The sequence below is a fragment of the Camellia sinensis genome, chromosome 14 (genome assembly GCF_055761805.1).
Source record: "Camellia sinensis isolate YWXY chromosome 14, ASM5576180v1, whole genome shotgun sequence".
NCBI classification, from domain to species: domain Eukaryota; kingdom Viridiplantae; phylum Streptophyta; class Magnoliopsida; order Ericales; family Theaceae; genus Camellia; species Camellia sinensis.
In genome coordinates, this window is record NC_138974.1 from 141,735,595 (window position 1) to 141,751,792 (window position 16,198).

The window sequence follows — 16,198 nt, forward strand, 5'->3', positions numbered from 1 at the left end:
CGGAGACCTATACTTCCTACCATACAATGCCTTACATGATGCCACGTTGATACTAGCTTGGAAACTGTTGTTGTATGCAAACTCAGCCAATGGCAAATAAGTTTCCCAACTGCCTTGAAATTCCAAGACACATATACGAATTATATCTTCTAGTGTTTGGATAGTTCTCTCAATTTGTGGATGAAAGGCAATGTTGAATCTCAACTCTATGCCCATTGCTCTTTGAAGACTTTGCCAAAATCTAGAAACAAATTTAGGATCCCTATATGAAATAATAGATACTAAAATCCCATATAGGCGGATAATCTCATCAACGTAAATAATAGCTAGTCTATAAGCATTGAAAGTAGTCTTTACGGGAAGAAAGTGAGCAATTTTGTTAATCTATTAACAATAACCCATATAGAATTCATACCTCTAGACGTACGAGGTAAGCCAACGATGAAGTCCATGGTTATGTGCTTCCATTTCCATTCTGGAATAAGAAGGGATTGAAGTAAACCTGCCGGTTTTGGTGTTCAGCTTTAACTTGTTGGCACTGGAGGCATTTGGAGATTAAATCGACAATTTCCCTCTTCATGTTGGGCCACCAATACATTTGTTTCAAATCTTGGTATTTCCTGGATGTATAACAAACATTGACTTGTGGGCTTCCTCCAAAATTCTTCTTTTCAATTCTACATCATTAGAAACACAAAAGCTTCCCTAAAACTTCAACACTTGATCTTCAATGGTGAACCCCAGTCTGGTTTTACTCTCAAATTCATCACAGTTTCTTGAAAAAGTGATCTTCTCTTTGTTTTTGTTTGATTTCTTCGATGATTGCCTATTTTGCAGACATTGCAACCAAAAACTATCATGCCCATGAAGCACAACTTCTATGTCGAGTCTGTCTAGATCTCTCCAAAGTTCCCTTCGGTCTACAAGCAAGCATGCCAAAGTCCTCACATTCTTTATACTAAGTGCATCATCTACAATATTAGCCTTACCCGGATGATATTGAATCTGCAAATCATAATATTTGATCAATTCGAGCCACCTCCTTTGACGTATGTTCAATTCTTTCTGTGTAAAGAAATACTTCAAGCTTCTGTGGTTCGTATACACTTCACATTTTGCTCCATAAAGGTAATGGCGTCATATCTTCAATGCAAATATCATGGCAGCAAGTTCTAAATCATGTGTCGGGTAATTATTCTCATGTGGTTTTAGCTGTCAGGACGAGTAAGCTATTACTTTTCCATTCTACATTAAAACACAACCCAAACCTTTGTGAGACACATCACTAAAAATTTCAAACCCTTCAGTACCTGATGGTAAAGTAAGGACTAGGGCAATGGTTAGTCTTATTTTCAATTCTTGGAATGCCAATCCCCTTTGATCCATCCATTCAAATGGCTCTCCCTTTCGAGTTAATTGAGTTAATAATATGGCAATCTTGGAAAAGTCTTTAACAAATCTTCGATAGTAAACCCACGAAACTTCGGACTTCTATTTTATTAGTCAGAGTAAACCAATTAACAATTGTTTCAATTTTATGTGGATCTACAGATATACCATCTTTGTTAATGACATACCATCTTTGTTAATGACATGTCCAAAAAATGTAACTTCATTCAACCAAAACTCACATTTCTTAGATTTCCCATACCATTGTTTCTCCCTGAGTGTTTGAAGAATTACTCCTAGATATTTTGTAATGACCCCAAAATGCGTATAAGAAATCACTTTTATTTATCTATGAGATGATGTGTTTGTATTTAATTATATCTATTAGAATTGGAGCATTATCAGTTGAGTTAAGGACTTAAAATTTGAATTACCGACCTTTATGGGTTCAAAAATCAAAATTGAGTACTTGGGTATGTTAATGGGAATTTTTGGAATTATTTGGGAAAATTAATTTGAAATTTAATTTTTCTGATTCGTTGATGGACGTTGGGTGATTAATTTTATACTGCAAATTAAAGGCCTTAGAAGCTTCAGAAACCAGAACAGGGGACATATTTATGATCAGCATAATTTTTAGAGTTATCTGAAAAGTTTAATTGAAATTTGATTTTTCGCGATTCATAAGGCCACGTTTGGCTCTCTTTATTGTGTTATGTTGGTGTGTGTGTATATTTATATATATTGGGTGCTTTATGAATGGGTGGACTCATTATTTAGAATCAAAATCAAAAATATCTAGAGAAAAGGGGGGAGCCACGTGAGAGAGGGGGAAATTGAGAACTCAACAAGAAGAAAGATGGAGAAATTAGAAAGGATTAAAGATTGAAGGATGTAAGGCTTAAGGTATGTGTAATTCATTCTAATTGGTTCCTCTCCTTGATAATTAAGTAGGAAGTTCTTCATGTTTTACAAATTAGGGTTATGTATGGAACAAGTAAGTGGTGAATGATTAATTAGAATCATGTTTCTTGAGCTTGACTATGTAGCTAAATGATCATGTGTGTATATATATGTCTATGTATGTGTGAAGATGGGAATGTTATGAAATGAAGTTATGTTTGTAAATTAAGATCAAAGATTCAAATTGTAGGAAGTTGATCTATTTTATGGCTTCTAATTACATGATTTTGACCCATGTTTACCAATTAAAAGACCCTATTTTGAGCCTTGAACAAGAGCACCAAAAATTGGATTTTTGCTGAATTTTCGAACAGCTTTCTGCCCAAATCGCCGCACGTGCGGGGCTTCTTGCCGCACGTGCGGAAGACAGCTTGTTCAGCCAACTTTGATCAAGCATATCTTTTGCATTCGGACTCCGTTTTGAGTGATTCTTGAGCCTAAAATCAAGCCCCGGAAGTCTAGTTTCTAATGGCGCCAGTCTCACTCTCAAATTATAAATACAGGAATAGTTATGCCCAAATTAGTGACGACTGGTCACTTTTTATCAACCGATTTTGCCCCTTTTCTTCACTTAAACCATTTCCCATCGATTTCTCCTATTTTCTAAGGCATGGATTACACCTTATTAAAGCATAATGAGTGATACCACCATGACTAATTGATTAAATGACTAAAGAGAATAAGTAAAGGATCGAGTATAACCTCATATTATGTGTTGTGCTTTGTAATTGTAGATCGAGACGAGGACATTGTACCATTACCATCGGGAACCGCTCACTGTGAGTAGTAGTACTGTGGAAGTCCGTTTAATTACTGTTAATGATTATTATGGTTAACGTTCTGTTCCTTACAAGTAAGTATGTTAATATTATATTGATTGGAAATCTAAAGGTATTATTGGGCAGTGCATTCTGTATACTGTTGACAAGAATACTAATATTCTGTTATTTGCAAGATAGCTATAGTGGTTCGTGATGAACAAGTGGAATGTATGAGCATTATAGAAGTATGGTATCCGCGTATCTTTGCACTCATACAATTTGTATACTGTGCTTACCTTTTAGTAATAATTATCAGAATGTTCAGTTAAACTGAAAGTTAACTATGCTAACTCCTATGAATGATGCCACGATTGTCACACCCCAAATCCGGGCATGACCGGCCGTGGCCCACAGGGACTTAGCCCAAGGCACACGTAAGCCTAAACACGAATCCAATCACATTGAACAACTGAACAATAGTCCAATAATAAATAACCAAAACTCAATCCAGACATGCCACAATTATAAACGGCAAAATCAACCGTAATCAAAAGCCATCCAAAATTATGGGATATAAACAACCCACATATCAAAAATAATCCTAAATGAACTTCGATAAGAATAAATATAAATATGCACAAACTTGACATAACACTCTAAACTAAAGGAATGCCCTAGAGGTCCATGCAATTGAGTCCCCACTACGCCATGAGTCTACTCTAAGTCCTTCTAACACCTGGAAATGGTAAACAACTAAGTCAGCTGATAGCTCAGTGAGTAGCAACATGGATAGTAAATACAATTTTGAAAACAGGGTTCAATTCCAAAATAAGATATATATCACAGAAACTAGATTGGCATACAGTTTGGTAAATACAATCTGTTTCAAAAAGAAGGTTCCACAATTCAACACTTAAAATACTCATGTCTCGCAAGAACATGATAAACGACATTTTTCACTTAAAACAGATTATAACATGAACACCAATAATTTTCTGGGTACCAATAAAAACAAATAATCTGCCACACATTTCTCAGGCTATAAGCCCCGTTGGATCCAATACCGAACTAAGAGTCATCCTCAGGGTGGCACCTGGGCCTTTTCTCAAAGACGATCCGATTGAAGGTCACCTAGTTGTTTTTAAAGGTCTGTTCCTTACAATCGTTGAGCACTAGAGTCATCACGGCCCAACCCGGATCTGTTCCCTAGTGGCCAGAGTCACCACACACAGTGGAATAATTTCCCTGGACTAAATACACACATGGTCCCAATAATCAATACACATCAGTTTTGCAAAACATGGTGGTTCATCATTATAAACATGAGACCAAAACAAATAGTTTACAGTATGCCAAGTTCACACATGTTTCAGAAATAATTTGATCCAATTGATAATATAATAATTTATCAAAGCAGTTTAGTCTTGAAACAACAATTTGATTTTCCAACAATTTAGGGTAGGGAAACATTTATAAAAATACGTAGCATGAAACTACTCACCTGAAACGAAATGATATAATCCTTGAATCGAATAGAGTGTAAAAGTCCAACTAGTGGCCTGAACCAAGTATAAAAACTACGCGTCACAACTAATTTAAAAATACTAAAAAAAATAGGAACTAAGTAACCTCAAACTAAAACGCACTAACACGGCTCAACCCAACTCACCGTTACTCTTAAATATTACCTAAGTTCATATTCTTCAAGGTCTAAAATCACCCAAGACATAGATTCCGATCGAAACTTAACTAAAAATAACTTTAAGATGAAGCAGTGTTTTAAACAAGTTTTCCCAATCTATTCGCTAACTTTGAAAATTACAAAACCCACTCCACACTATTCGAAAAATTCCAATAACCTCCAGATATAATCTAATATATCTTAAGTTTCAAACCCAATTGGTTTCACTTGATTTGCTTATCAAAATAATTTTCTACAATTTATTATATCCAAACAGGTTGTTTTCTGCAGCACTTTAAAGAAAATGACGGTTCTCTTAATATACACGAGCAATCAATGTAAGGCTAAAAACCTATGAAACTAGACTCGTAACCGGTTCTAATGACACTAATTTGATAATTTTTGGATTTATACCCAAAGAGAACAACAATCCCGAATTTACTGTTTCGGACTGGTTTCCTGGACAGATTTGAATACCTCAATTTATATGGATTTCGACTCCCAAAAATTATGAAAAAAATCAGATATACAATTCAATATGTAATTAATCTACTGTAAAAATTTCAGATTAAAATTCATCCGTTTGATATGGTTTCTTGATTTTTAAAGTTTGTGATTATGCGCAGAATTTTTAACTAAGAATAATACCCAATCTTTATACATGAATTTAACTCCTCAAATTTCTTAACAGTATATATATATACAAAATATATAAACCTACAACTTCTCCATCAATGATCTAAATAATAATAGAGTAAGAATAAAGAACAAAAACAAAGAAAAAAAAAAGAAGAAAAAGATACCTACCACACCAAAAAATTACTCCTTGCTTGCAATCCCCTTTTTTCTTCTTCTTTTCTCTCAAACTTCTTCCTCCCCGTGGCTGTTGTGGCTGCTGCTATAGAATGTATTAGGAACCTAGGGTTTTTCTTTTCTTTTCTTTGTTATACATAACATAAATGACTCTAGACAAAAATGTCCTTTGTTTTATTTTATTTTATTTTATCTCTCCATTAATTTAAATAAAATACAACTACTATTAGATCAAAATATGCTTACTAATTTGACACTTAATTTTTATTTTATTTATTTATTTATTTATTTTAAATAATAAATCTTGCCTTTAAATTGAAGACTTTCACCATAAATTTATTTTAGGTTTAAAATTAATTAAAAGATCCTCCAATAATATTTAATTTGCACTTAAAGATTCATAATAAAATATTTGAGATTTGTAAAATTATTATTTAATTATTTACTTAATTTTTATATTCGGGTTCTCACATTCTCCCCCACTAAAAAAAAGTTTCGTCCTCGAAACTAACCTGAGTAAATCATGAGAATAGATGTGGGTACTTCTCGCGCATCTCGTCCTCGCATTCCCAAGTCGCCTCTTCAACTAGATGATTACGCCACAGTACCTTAACCAATTTAATGACCTTTGTACGCAACATTTTCTCTTTCGAATCCAAAATCTGAACAGGTATCTCCTCATACGAAAAAAATCCTTTCTAATCTGAAGCGGCTCATAATCTATCACATGCGACGGACTGTGCACATATTTCCTCAGCATAGACACGTGAAACACATTATGCACTCCTGCCAACCTAGGGGGTAAAACAACACGGTACACAACCTCACTAACCTTCTCTAATACCTCAAATGGTCCAATGTATCTAGAACTCAACTTTCCTTCCTTTCCAAACCTGATGACTCCTTTCCATGGTGATACTTTCAAGAATACCATAACCCCAACATGAAACTCTAAATTTCTCCTACGATGATCAGCATTACTTTTTTTGTTTACTCTGAGCAGTCAATAATCTCTCTCTAATGGTGATAATTTTCTGTGTAGCATCCTCCACCAAATCAAGTCCCAACATTCGCCTCTTACCAACCTCATACCAGCATAAATGAGACCTACACTTCCTCACATACAAAGCCTCATAAGGCGTTACTCCCAAACTAGAATGATAACTATTATTATACGCAAACTCCATGAGCGGCAAATAATCATCCCAATTACCTCTCCACTCCAAAGCATAAGCCCTCAACATATCCTCAATGATTTGAATAGTCCTCTCCAATACCCCATCTGTCTAAGGGTGATAAGCTGAACTAAAATTTAACCAAGTACCCATAACTGACTGTAACGCACCCCAAAACTTAGACACAAAACGAGGGTCCCAATCTGACACTATTAACACAGGTGCACCATGCAATCTAACAATCTCTTTCACATAAAACTGTGCAAATCGAGCTAGAGAATAGTTCATCCGAACTGCAATAAAATGTGCTGACTTGGTTAATCTATCAACAACTACCCAAACTGCATCGTGATTACTACTAGTAAGAGGTAATCCACACACGAAGTCCATGGTAACATGATCCCACTTCCACTCCGGTATAGGTAAGGGTTGTAGTTTCCCCGCAGGTTTCTGATGTTCTACTTTAACCTGTTGACACACCAAACACTGAGCCACAAATTCTGCAATATCTCCCTTTATACCATTCCACCAAAAATGTTCATAAAGATCCCGATACATCTTAGTACTTCCAGGATGAATGCTATAACTATAACTAGAACTATGTGCCTCCGTCATAATCTCCTTCCTCAAATCACCACCAACAGGAACAAAAATTCGGCCACAGAATCTAAGCAACCCGTCATCACTAACCACAAAGTCTACATTCTTACCCTCTGCCATCTCTCCTTTAATACGCTCACACTGGGGGTCAATCTCCTGATCTAAACGAATCCGTTCTCTCAAGGTCAGTTGAACTATCAATTGACTATAATAAGCCCTATCACCAGGCATAACAACCTCAAGCCTCAAACGTCTAATGTCTTCCACCAAACAACTCTCAATAGACAAAGCAGCTACATCTCCAACTGCTACTTTCCTACTCAAGGCATCTACCACCACATTTGGCTTTCCCGGATGATACAAAATATTCATATCGTATCTTTTAACAACTCAAGCCATCTTTTTTTTTTTTTTTTTTTTTTTTTTTTTGCCTCAAATTTAGTTCATTCTGTGTGAAAATATACTTCAAACTCTTATGATCAGTGTAAATCTCACACGACTCTCCATACAAATAATGTCGCCAGCTCTTAAGAGCGAAAATCACTATTGCTAACTCCAAGTCGTGCGTAGGATAATTTCTCTCATGTACTTTCAACTGTTGTGACGTATAAGTAATCTCCTTCTTATGCTGCCTGGGCACACATCCTAAACCTTGTCGTGAAGCATCATTATAAATCACAAAACCACCACCATCAGTAGATAAGGCAAGGATTGGAGCTAATATCAACCTTTGTTTAAACTCTTAGAAGCTACACTCACAATCATCATTCCACTCAAACTTTACCTCTTTCCTAGTGAGGCTTATAAATGGCAAAGCAATACAACAGAATCCTTCCACAAACTGTCTATAATATCCACCAAGCCCTAGAAAGCTACGTACCTCTGTCACAGAAATAGGTCGCGGCCAATCAATAATTGCTATCATCTTCGTGCTATCCATAGATACCCCATCTTTACTCACTACATAGCTCAAAAAGGATACACTGCTCAACCAGAATTCACACTTCTTAAATTTTGCATACAGTCTCTTCTCCCTAAGGATCTAAAATACTACCCTCAAATACTGCTCATGCTCCTCTTTACTCCTCGAATAAATTAGGATATCATCAATAAACACTACCACAAATTTTATCTAGTTGGGGTTTAAATACTCAGTTCATTAAATCCATGAATGCGGCTGTTGCATTTGTGAGACCAAAAGGCATCACCAAGAACTCATAATGCTTATAGCGGGTTCTAAAAGCGGTCTTAGGAGCATTCTCATCCCTTACTTTCAACTGGTGATAGCCTGACCTCAAGTCCATCTTAGAGAATATCTAAGCTCCCTGCAATTGGTCAAATAGGTCATCAATACATGGCAAAGGACACCTATTTCTCATTGTGACTTTGTTCGGTTCCCCATAATCAATACACAATCTCATAGACCCATCATTCTTCTTCACAAATAACACAGGTGCTCCCCAAGGTGACATGCTAGGCCTAATAAAACCTTTGTCTAACAACTCCTATAACTGAGTTTGTAACTCCCTCAACTCCAACGGCGCCATTCTATAGGGCACTTTAGAAATAAGTGTTGTGTTAGGGACCAAGTTAATGGAAAATTCTACTTCACGATCTAGAGGAAATCTAGGTAGATCCTTTAGAAAAACATCAACACAATCACTCACTACAGGTAACTCCTCTAACTTCTATTCTGACAGTTGAATACTCACCACACATGCTAAATAATCATTACACCCTTTACTTAACATTCGATTAGCCTAAAAGGAAGAAGTAAAACAGATAAAAGACCCTTTCCTATCCCCCTGGAAGAAAAACTCAAGTTGTCCCAGCATAGCAAAAACTACTCCCATTCTAAAACAATCAATAGAAGCATGATGCTTCGTCAACCAATCCATCCCCGAAATCACATAAAAATCCTTCATCTCTAAAGAAATCAAATCCACTGGAAAAATTCTACCATCCATCTCTATCTCACAAGATCTACAATCATCCCCTAACACCACTGTTTCTCCCAATATTACTATTCCACCTAATGGAGTAGACAAGGTAATACAAACATCAAAGACTCACCAGGAATAGACAATCAGTGTAGATATCTAGGTGCCAACTCTTAACCTTCAAAATGAAATCAAGAACGATTCAACACAAGCTTAAACAAAACTAACTTAACCAAACACTACTAAGGACTATAAGGACTCGGACCTCGTCTAAATGATGAAATGCAATATATGTAACTCGATAAATCTATAGCTCTGATACCACAATTGTCACACCCCAAATCCGGGCATGACCGGCCGTGGCCCACAGGGACTTAGCCCAAGGCACACGTAAGCCTAAACACGAATCCAATCACATTGAACAACTGAACAATAGTCCAATAATAAATAACCAAAACTCAATCCAGACATGCCACAATTATAAACGGCAAAATCAACCGTAATCAAAAGCCATCCAAAATTATGGGATATAAACAACCCACATATCAAAAATAATCCTAAATGAACTTCGATAAGAATAAATATAAATATGCACAAACTTGACATAACACTCTAAACTAAAGGAATGCCCTAGAGGTCCATGCAATTGAGTCCCCACTACGCCATGAGTCTACTCTAAGTCCTTCTAACACCTGGAAATGGTAAACAACTAAGTCAGCTGATAGCTCAGTGAGTAGCAACATGGATAGTAAATACAATTTTGAAAACAGGGTTCAATTCCAAAATAAGATATATATCACAGAAACTAGATTGGCATACAGTTTGGTAAATACAATCTGTTTCAAAAAGAAGGTTCCACAATTCAACACTTAAAATACTCATGTCTCGCAAGAACATGATAAACGACATTTTTCACTTAAAACAGATTATAACATGAACACCAATAATTTTCTGGGTACCAATAAAAACAAATAATCTGCCACACATTTCTCAGGCTATAAGCCCCGTTGGATCCAATACCGAACTAAGAGTCATCCTCAGGGTGGCACCTGGGCCTTTTCTCAAAGACGATCCGATTGAAGGTCACCTAGTTGTTTTTAAAGGTCTGTTCCTTACAATCGTTGAGCACTAGAGTCATCACGGCCCAACCCGGATCTGTTCCCTAGTGGCCAGAGTCACCACACACAGTGGAATAATTTCCCTGGACTAAATACACACATGGTCCCAATAATCAATACACATCAGTTTTGCAAAACATGGTGGTTCATCATTATAAACATGAGACCAAAACAAATAGTTTACAGTATGCCAAGTTCACACATGTTTCAGAAATAATTTGATCCAATTGATAATATAATAATTTATCAAAGCAGTTTAGTCTTGAAACAACAATTTGATTTTCCAACAATTTAGGGTAGGGAAACATTTATAAAAATACGTAGCATGAAACTACTCACCTGAAACGAAATGATATAATCCTTGAATCGAATAGAGTGTAAAAGTCCAACTAGTGGCCTGAACCAAGTATAAAAACTACGCGTCACAACTAATTTAAAAATACTAAAAAAAATAGGAACTAAGTAACCTCAAACTAAAACGCACTAACACGGCTCAACCCAACTCACCGTTACTCTTAAATATTACCTAAGTTCATATTCTTCAAGGTCTAAAATCACCCAAGACATAGATTCCGATCGAAACTTAACTAAAAATAACTTTAAGATGAAGCAGTGTTTTAAACAAGTTTTCCCAATCTATTCGCTAACTTTGAAAATTACAAAACCCACTCCACACTATTCGAAAAATTCCAATAACCTCCAGATATAATCTAATATATCTTAAGTTTCAAACCCAATTGGTTTCACTTGATTTGCTTATCAAAATAATTTTCTACAATTTATTATATCCAAACAGGTTGTTTTCTGCAGCACTTTAAAGAAAATGACGGTTCTCTTAATATACACGAGCAATCAATGCAAGGCTAAAAACCTATGAAACTAGACTCGTAACCGGTTCTAATGACACTAATTTGATAATTTTTGGATTTATACCCAAAGAGAACAACAATCCCGAATTTACTGTTTCGGACTGGTTTCCTGGACAGATTTGAATACCTCAATTTATATGGATTTCGACTCCCAAAAATTATGAAAAAAATCATATATACAATTCAATATATAATTAATCTACTGTAAAAATTTCAGATTAAAATTCATCCGTTTGATATGGTTTCTTGATTTTTAAAGTTTGTGATTATGCGCAGAATTTTTAACTAAGAATAATACCCAATCTTTATACATGAATTTAACTCCTCAAATTTCTTAACAGTATATATAGATACAAAATATATAAACCTACAACTTCTCCATCAATGATCTAAATAATAATAGAGTAAGAATAAAGAACAAAAACAAAGAAAAAAAAAAGAAGAAAAAGATACCTACCACACCAAAAAATTACTCCTTGCTTGCAATCCCCTTTTTTCTTCTTCTTTTCTCTCAAACTTCTTCCTCCCCGTGGCTGTTGTGGCTGCTGCTATAGAATGTATTAGGAACCTAGGGTTTTTCTTTTCTTTTCTTTGTTATACATAACATAAATGACTCTAGACAAAAATGTCCTTTGTTTTATTTTATTTTATTTTATCTCTCCATTAATTTAAATAAAATACAACTACTATTAGATCAAAATATGCTTACTAATTTGACACTTAATTTTTATTTTATTTATTTATTTATTTATTTTAAATAATAAATCTTGCCTTTAAATTGAAGACTTTCACCATAAATTTATTTTAGGTTTAAAATTAATTAAAAGATCCTCCAATAATATTTAATTTGCACTTAAAGATTCATAATAAAATATTTGAGATTTGTAAAATTATTATTTAATTATTTACTTAATTTTTATATTCGGGTTCTCACAACGATTACCATTGACACGCTCTTAATTGTAAACTAACTATGTTAATGTATATGAACACTTACACCATTGTGTTACTTTTGTATGCTACCAAGTGAACTACGTCAAAGGATTTATGTTACTCTTGAAAGATCGGCTTCTATGTAAATATGAGGGTATACTGTTTGTTATTAATGAACCACAGGCCATTCAATTACAAGTTATCAAGTAAGTGTGGTCACCTTCGAAAGATCAGAACAAGTGAAAAGAGCTATGTATACCCATATGAACTTGAAGTTATTTTGATGTGTTACATAAGAATTCTGATTTTGTTATGATTCAAGCTTCATGACTATGTATGACTTTGTTTCCGTTTATATATATGACATGATACGTATGATTTGGTCTGTAAATATATGAAGATCATGAGGCCTATGGCCATTATGTGAAAGATACAATATGTTGGAAGATATAATTTGTGAAGTAAGAACCTCCACTTTGTGAATTTATGAACTTATGGAAACATCAAAAGAGTTTAAGAAGCTACGTGTGCCATGTGAGAAACAATGTAAAATTATGAAGGCTTAAAAGAAATCGTGAAGTTACGAACCTTTGTGGCCCTTGCCCGGGGGTAATAATACCGTGGTTTGTGGCCCTTGCCCGGGGGTAATAATACCGTGGTTTAAGAATACATGATTTTGTGAAATATTGTGAACTTGTGAACTATGAAGCTATGTGGCCAAGGGCCATTTGTGAAATATGTGAAATGTGAATCTATGAGGCCGAGGGCCATTTGTGAAATATGTGAAATGTGAATCTATGAGGCCGAGGGCCATTTGTGAAATATGTGAAAGGTGAATCTATGAGGCCGAGGGCCAATTTGTGAAGCTATGAAGTTATGAATCTGTTAGGCTGGGGGCCAAAGTGCGAATGTGTGAACTCTTTGGGCCGAGGGCCACTCTGTGACTTTGTAACCGACAAGATCAATCTGAACTTAAGACAGAATTAAATTAAGTGCTCTCTTTATTTATATAAGCATTGATATGTTTTATGTTCAAGTTAAGCATTGTTTTATTTAAGTATTGCTATTCACTGAGCTTGGCTCACTTCATGTTACGTATGTTCTGTAGGTATCCTACCTGAAGGTCAGTCTTAACCTGTGGGATCCACTCTTTTTGGTGTCAACCCCGGAGAGTCCAGGCACTTAAGTAAAGACAGCCATTCTATGGAGTTTTATTGAGCTTTTGGTTTATACCTTGATTACCTACCTAAGGTTGAAGTGTATATAATCCTTTTTCTTTTTACTATTCTTGTTGTGCCCAATTATGGGGGCTGAGTCTATATATGTATATGTTTATAACTAAATTTTCCGAGGCATACTACTACGTATTTGTTTGCATTATGTTCAGCTTATGATCCTGGCTTAATTCAGGTCGCTCAATGGATATAGTTTTCTTTTATATGTTCGTTTATATTGTCAAATGCTTCCGTTCAGGCCCCATATGTTATGTATGTCAGGTTAAGAGTTCGGTTGAATAGGTCATGCCCAAACTTTTAGGGGCAAGTCTGGGGTGTGACAAGTGGTATCAGAGCACGAGTTGCTACCTCACACACGAGTCCATTGAGCTTTAGGATGTCTAGAAAATATTTAGGCATCATGCATGACATCCTTAGTGCATATGAAAGAACTTGGTGGCAACGTTAAATGTTCTACCTGCTAACTCTGATGACTACCATCTATATCTGTTTTATGTCCTTTTATTGCCTCTGTTTATCTTGTATAGGCTGGTGAAGAATGCAAGACATGTAATGTGAATATTGCACTGCGGAAGCGTGGTAAGGATTTGAACTGATCGGTAAGAATTAATTGAAATTTATATTATGAGTTCATGGTTATCTGTAGGAATAATGATAGTATGGTTGGGCTTTTCGCATTTGTTTAATTTTAACACTAAGGGAATTATATATAAATTATTTTAATTACCGCCCACTTCTGATAGGAAATTATTGATGGTGCCTAATGAGTATGGTTTAAGCGTAATTGGGATATAATTGTGGGAGTCTGTACTCTGTACTGAACTCCAATATTTATAAGATCGAAAGAAATGCTATATGTATGATACTCGTAGTTATGTTTTCTTGTCATAACCATGTCTAGATTTCGTGATTTTAAGAATTTATTGTGTTTGAATATTTTAATAAGATGTGTTTTGTGTAAGGATTGAAAATATGTTAAGAATGACCGATTCTAAGAAAAAGTCAGGCATGTGGTGACCCCCTAAAGTTGTGCAAGGGATTAAGTGATTGTGACTTTGCTTCTTAATCTTGAAAGCTTGTGTAAGTGATATGATTTTGTGAACTAAGGGAATTACCGAAGACTTCTGATAGGGAAGTATTGATGAGATCTAAGGATTAGTGTTTGTGTGTAACCGAAATTTGATTATGGGAATCTGTAATCATAATTTTGTCTGTACTCTGCCCTCTGTAATCTGTAATCTGTGATTTGAAACCTGAAATCTGAAATTGTACTTTGTTTTGTTTACGTTTCATCTGTAATCTGTAATCGGGATTTCTTATAAGAAATGGCCGAAGAATATGAAGAACCCCACCTATCTTATATGTCTGCTTGTATGACACCCGTAAAAGGGGAGTTAAGGACTACCGTGAAAACAAATCGAATGAGGGGGATCTGATAATTTGCCGTAAGAACGAAAACCCCACCTATGTGTATCAAGAATTGAGAAATCGTCTCTCTAATATATTCCTGATTAATTGAACGTGATTTCGAATTTGATTCTGGCTTTATTTTTGGATGGCTCCCTACACTTGAGAAGATAGTTACCTTATATGTTTTTATGGCTCATATCCAAACTTAGGATATTCTGATTAAGTGTCTCATGGCGCACTTACAGGAAATTTCAAAAGTGTATGATGCATTATATGATAGGAATCTACCCACATAATTGATTTTTGTGACGATGATAGATAGTTTGGGTTACTAGCTTATCCCTAAGTGACTTATAATATGGGATTTATCAAGTAATGGAATTTGTATATGAACATAGTAAAGAACATATGGTGATTCGACTAGAGAAAGCTTGGGTTAGAAAAGGGGTCTGAGAAGAAGGGTAAAGAAGATTCTTCAAGAGGGGGAGGATTAGAAGGTTTGAACTTAAGGTATGTAATTTAATTGTGTTGTCTTGAATAGGAATTTTGGGTGTATGTGTATCATTTCTTTGATATGGGAGGTATATGGATGTGATTGAAATGTGTTGGCGTTAAATTGAGTTAGAGTTCCATTTCTACTTCCTCTCTATACAAAATTATGCTTCTTATTGGTTTTGAATGATCTTATTGGAAACAAATCACCATGTTTATGGACTTGAGTTACACTTTGATATATATGTGTTATGAACTCTTTGGACATGAATTATGTGTTTAGAATTTAATTTATGATTGATCAACTCTTGTTTTCTCTTAAATCACATGATATTTGAAGCATAATTTGAGCAATTATAGATCCATTTTGAAGTTTCATGATGCCACCAAAAAGCCCCATTTTGAAGAATTTCGAACAGATTTTTGGCAGATTCGCCGCACGTGCGGGGCTCACAGCCGCACGTGCGGCCCAAGGCAAAAATGTTGGGATGCTTCCTTTGACCTGTCTGACCCTCTAGGATGTGTGAAATGAGCATTTAAAATTGTTCCATTGTGCCTATCTGACCCTACCTACTGAGGATTTTATATCTTAAATATTCTACGATGGACTCGTGTAATCTTATCTTCCTTCTCGCAATAAGTATGAGATTACCCCGTGAATTGTTCGAACCAAAGTATGTGAATATTTATAAAAGAATTGAACAATAATGTGAGACAGCTCTACTTTAAACATGTAAATCCGTGAAATATGATTTAAGTTGGTATTTGGAGTCTGTTAAAGATTTGATTTGAACTGATAAGTCTAATGCAGATGATGAG

At 35.2% G+C, this 16,198-nt stretch overlaps 2 long non-coding RNA genes across 2 annotated transcripts; both read right to left on the bottom strand.

The window, feature by feature from the left end:
- Positions 1–3,590: 3,590 nt before the first annotated feature.
- LOC145806752 (uncharacterized) lies at positions 3,591–5,724 on the bottom strand. Its single transcript, XR_014350238.1, has 3 exons — positions 5,602–5,724; positions 4,615–4,672; positions 3,591–3,849 (listed from the first exon to the last, which is right to left on the bottom strand). It is a non-coding gene; the product is annotated as an uncharacterized LOC145806752 (long non-coding RNA).
- A 4,031-nt stretch (positions 5,725–9,755) lies between these two features.
- LOC145806753 (uncharacterized) lies at positions 9,756–11,889 on the bottom strand. The gene is made up of 3 exons (XR_014350239.1): positions 11,767–11,889; positions 10,780–10,837; positions 9,756–10,014 (listed from the first exon to the last, which is right to left on the bottom strand). It is a non-coding gene; the product is annotated as an uncharacterized LOC145806753 (long non-coding RNA).
- Between the last annotated feature and the right edge of the window lie 4,309 nt (positions 11,890–16,198).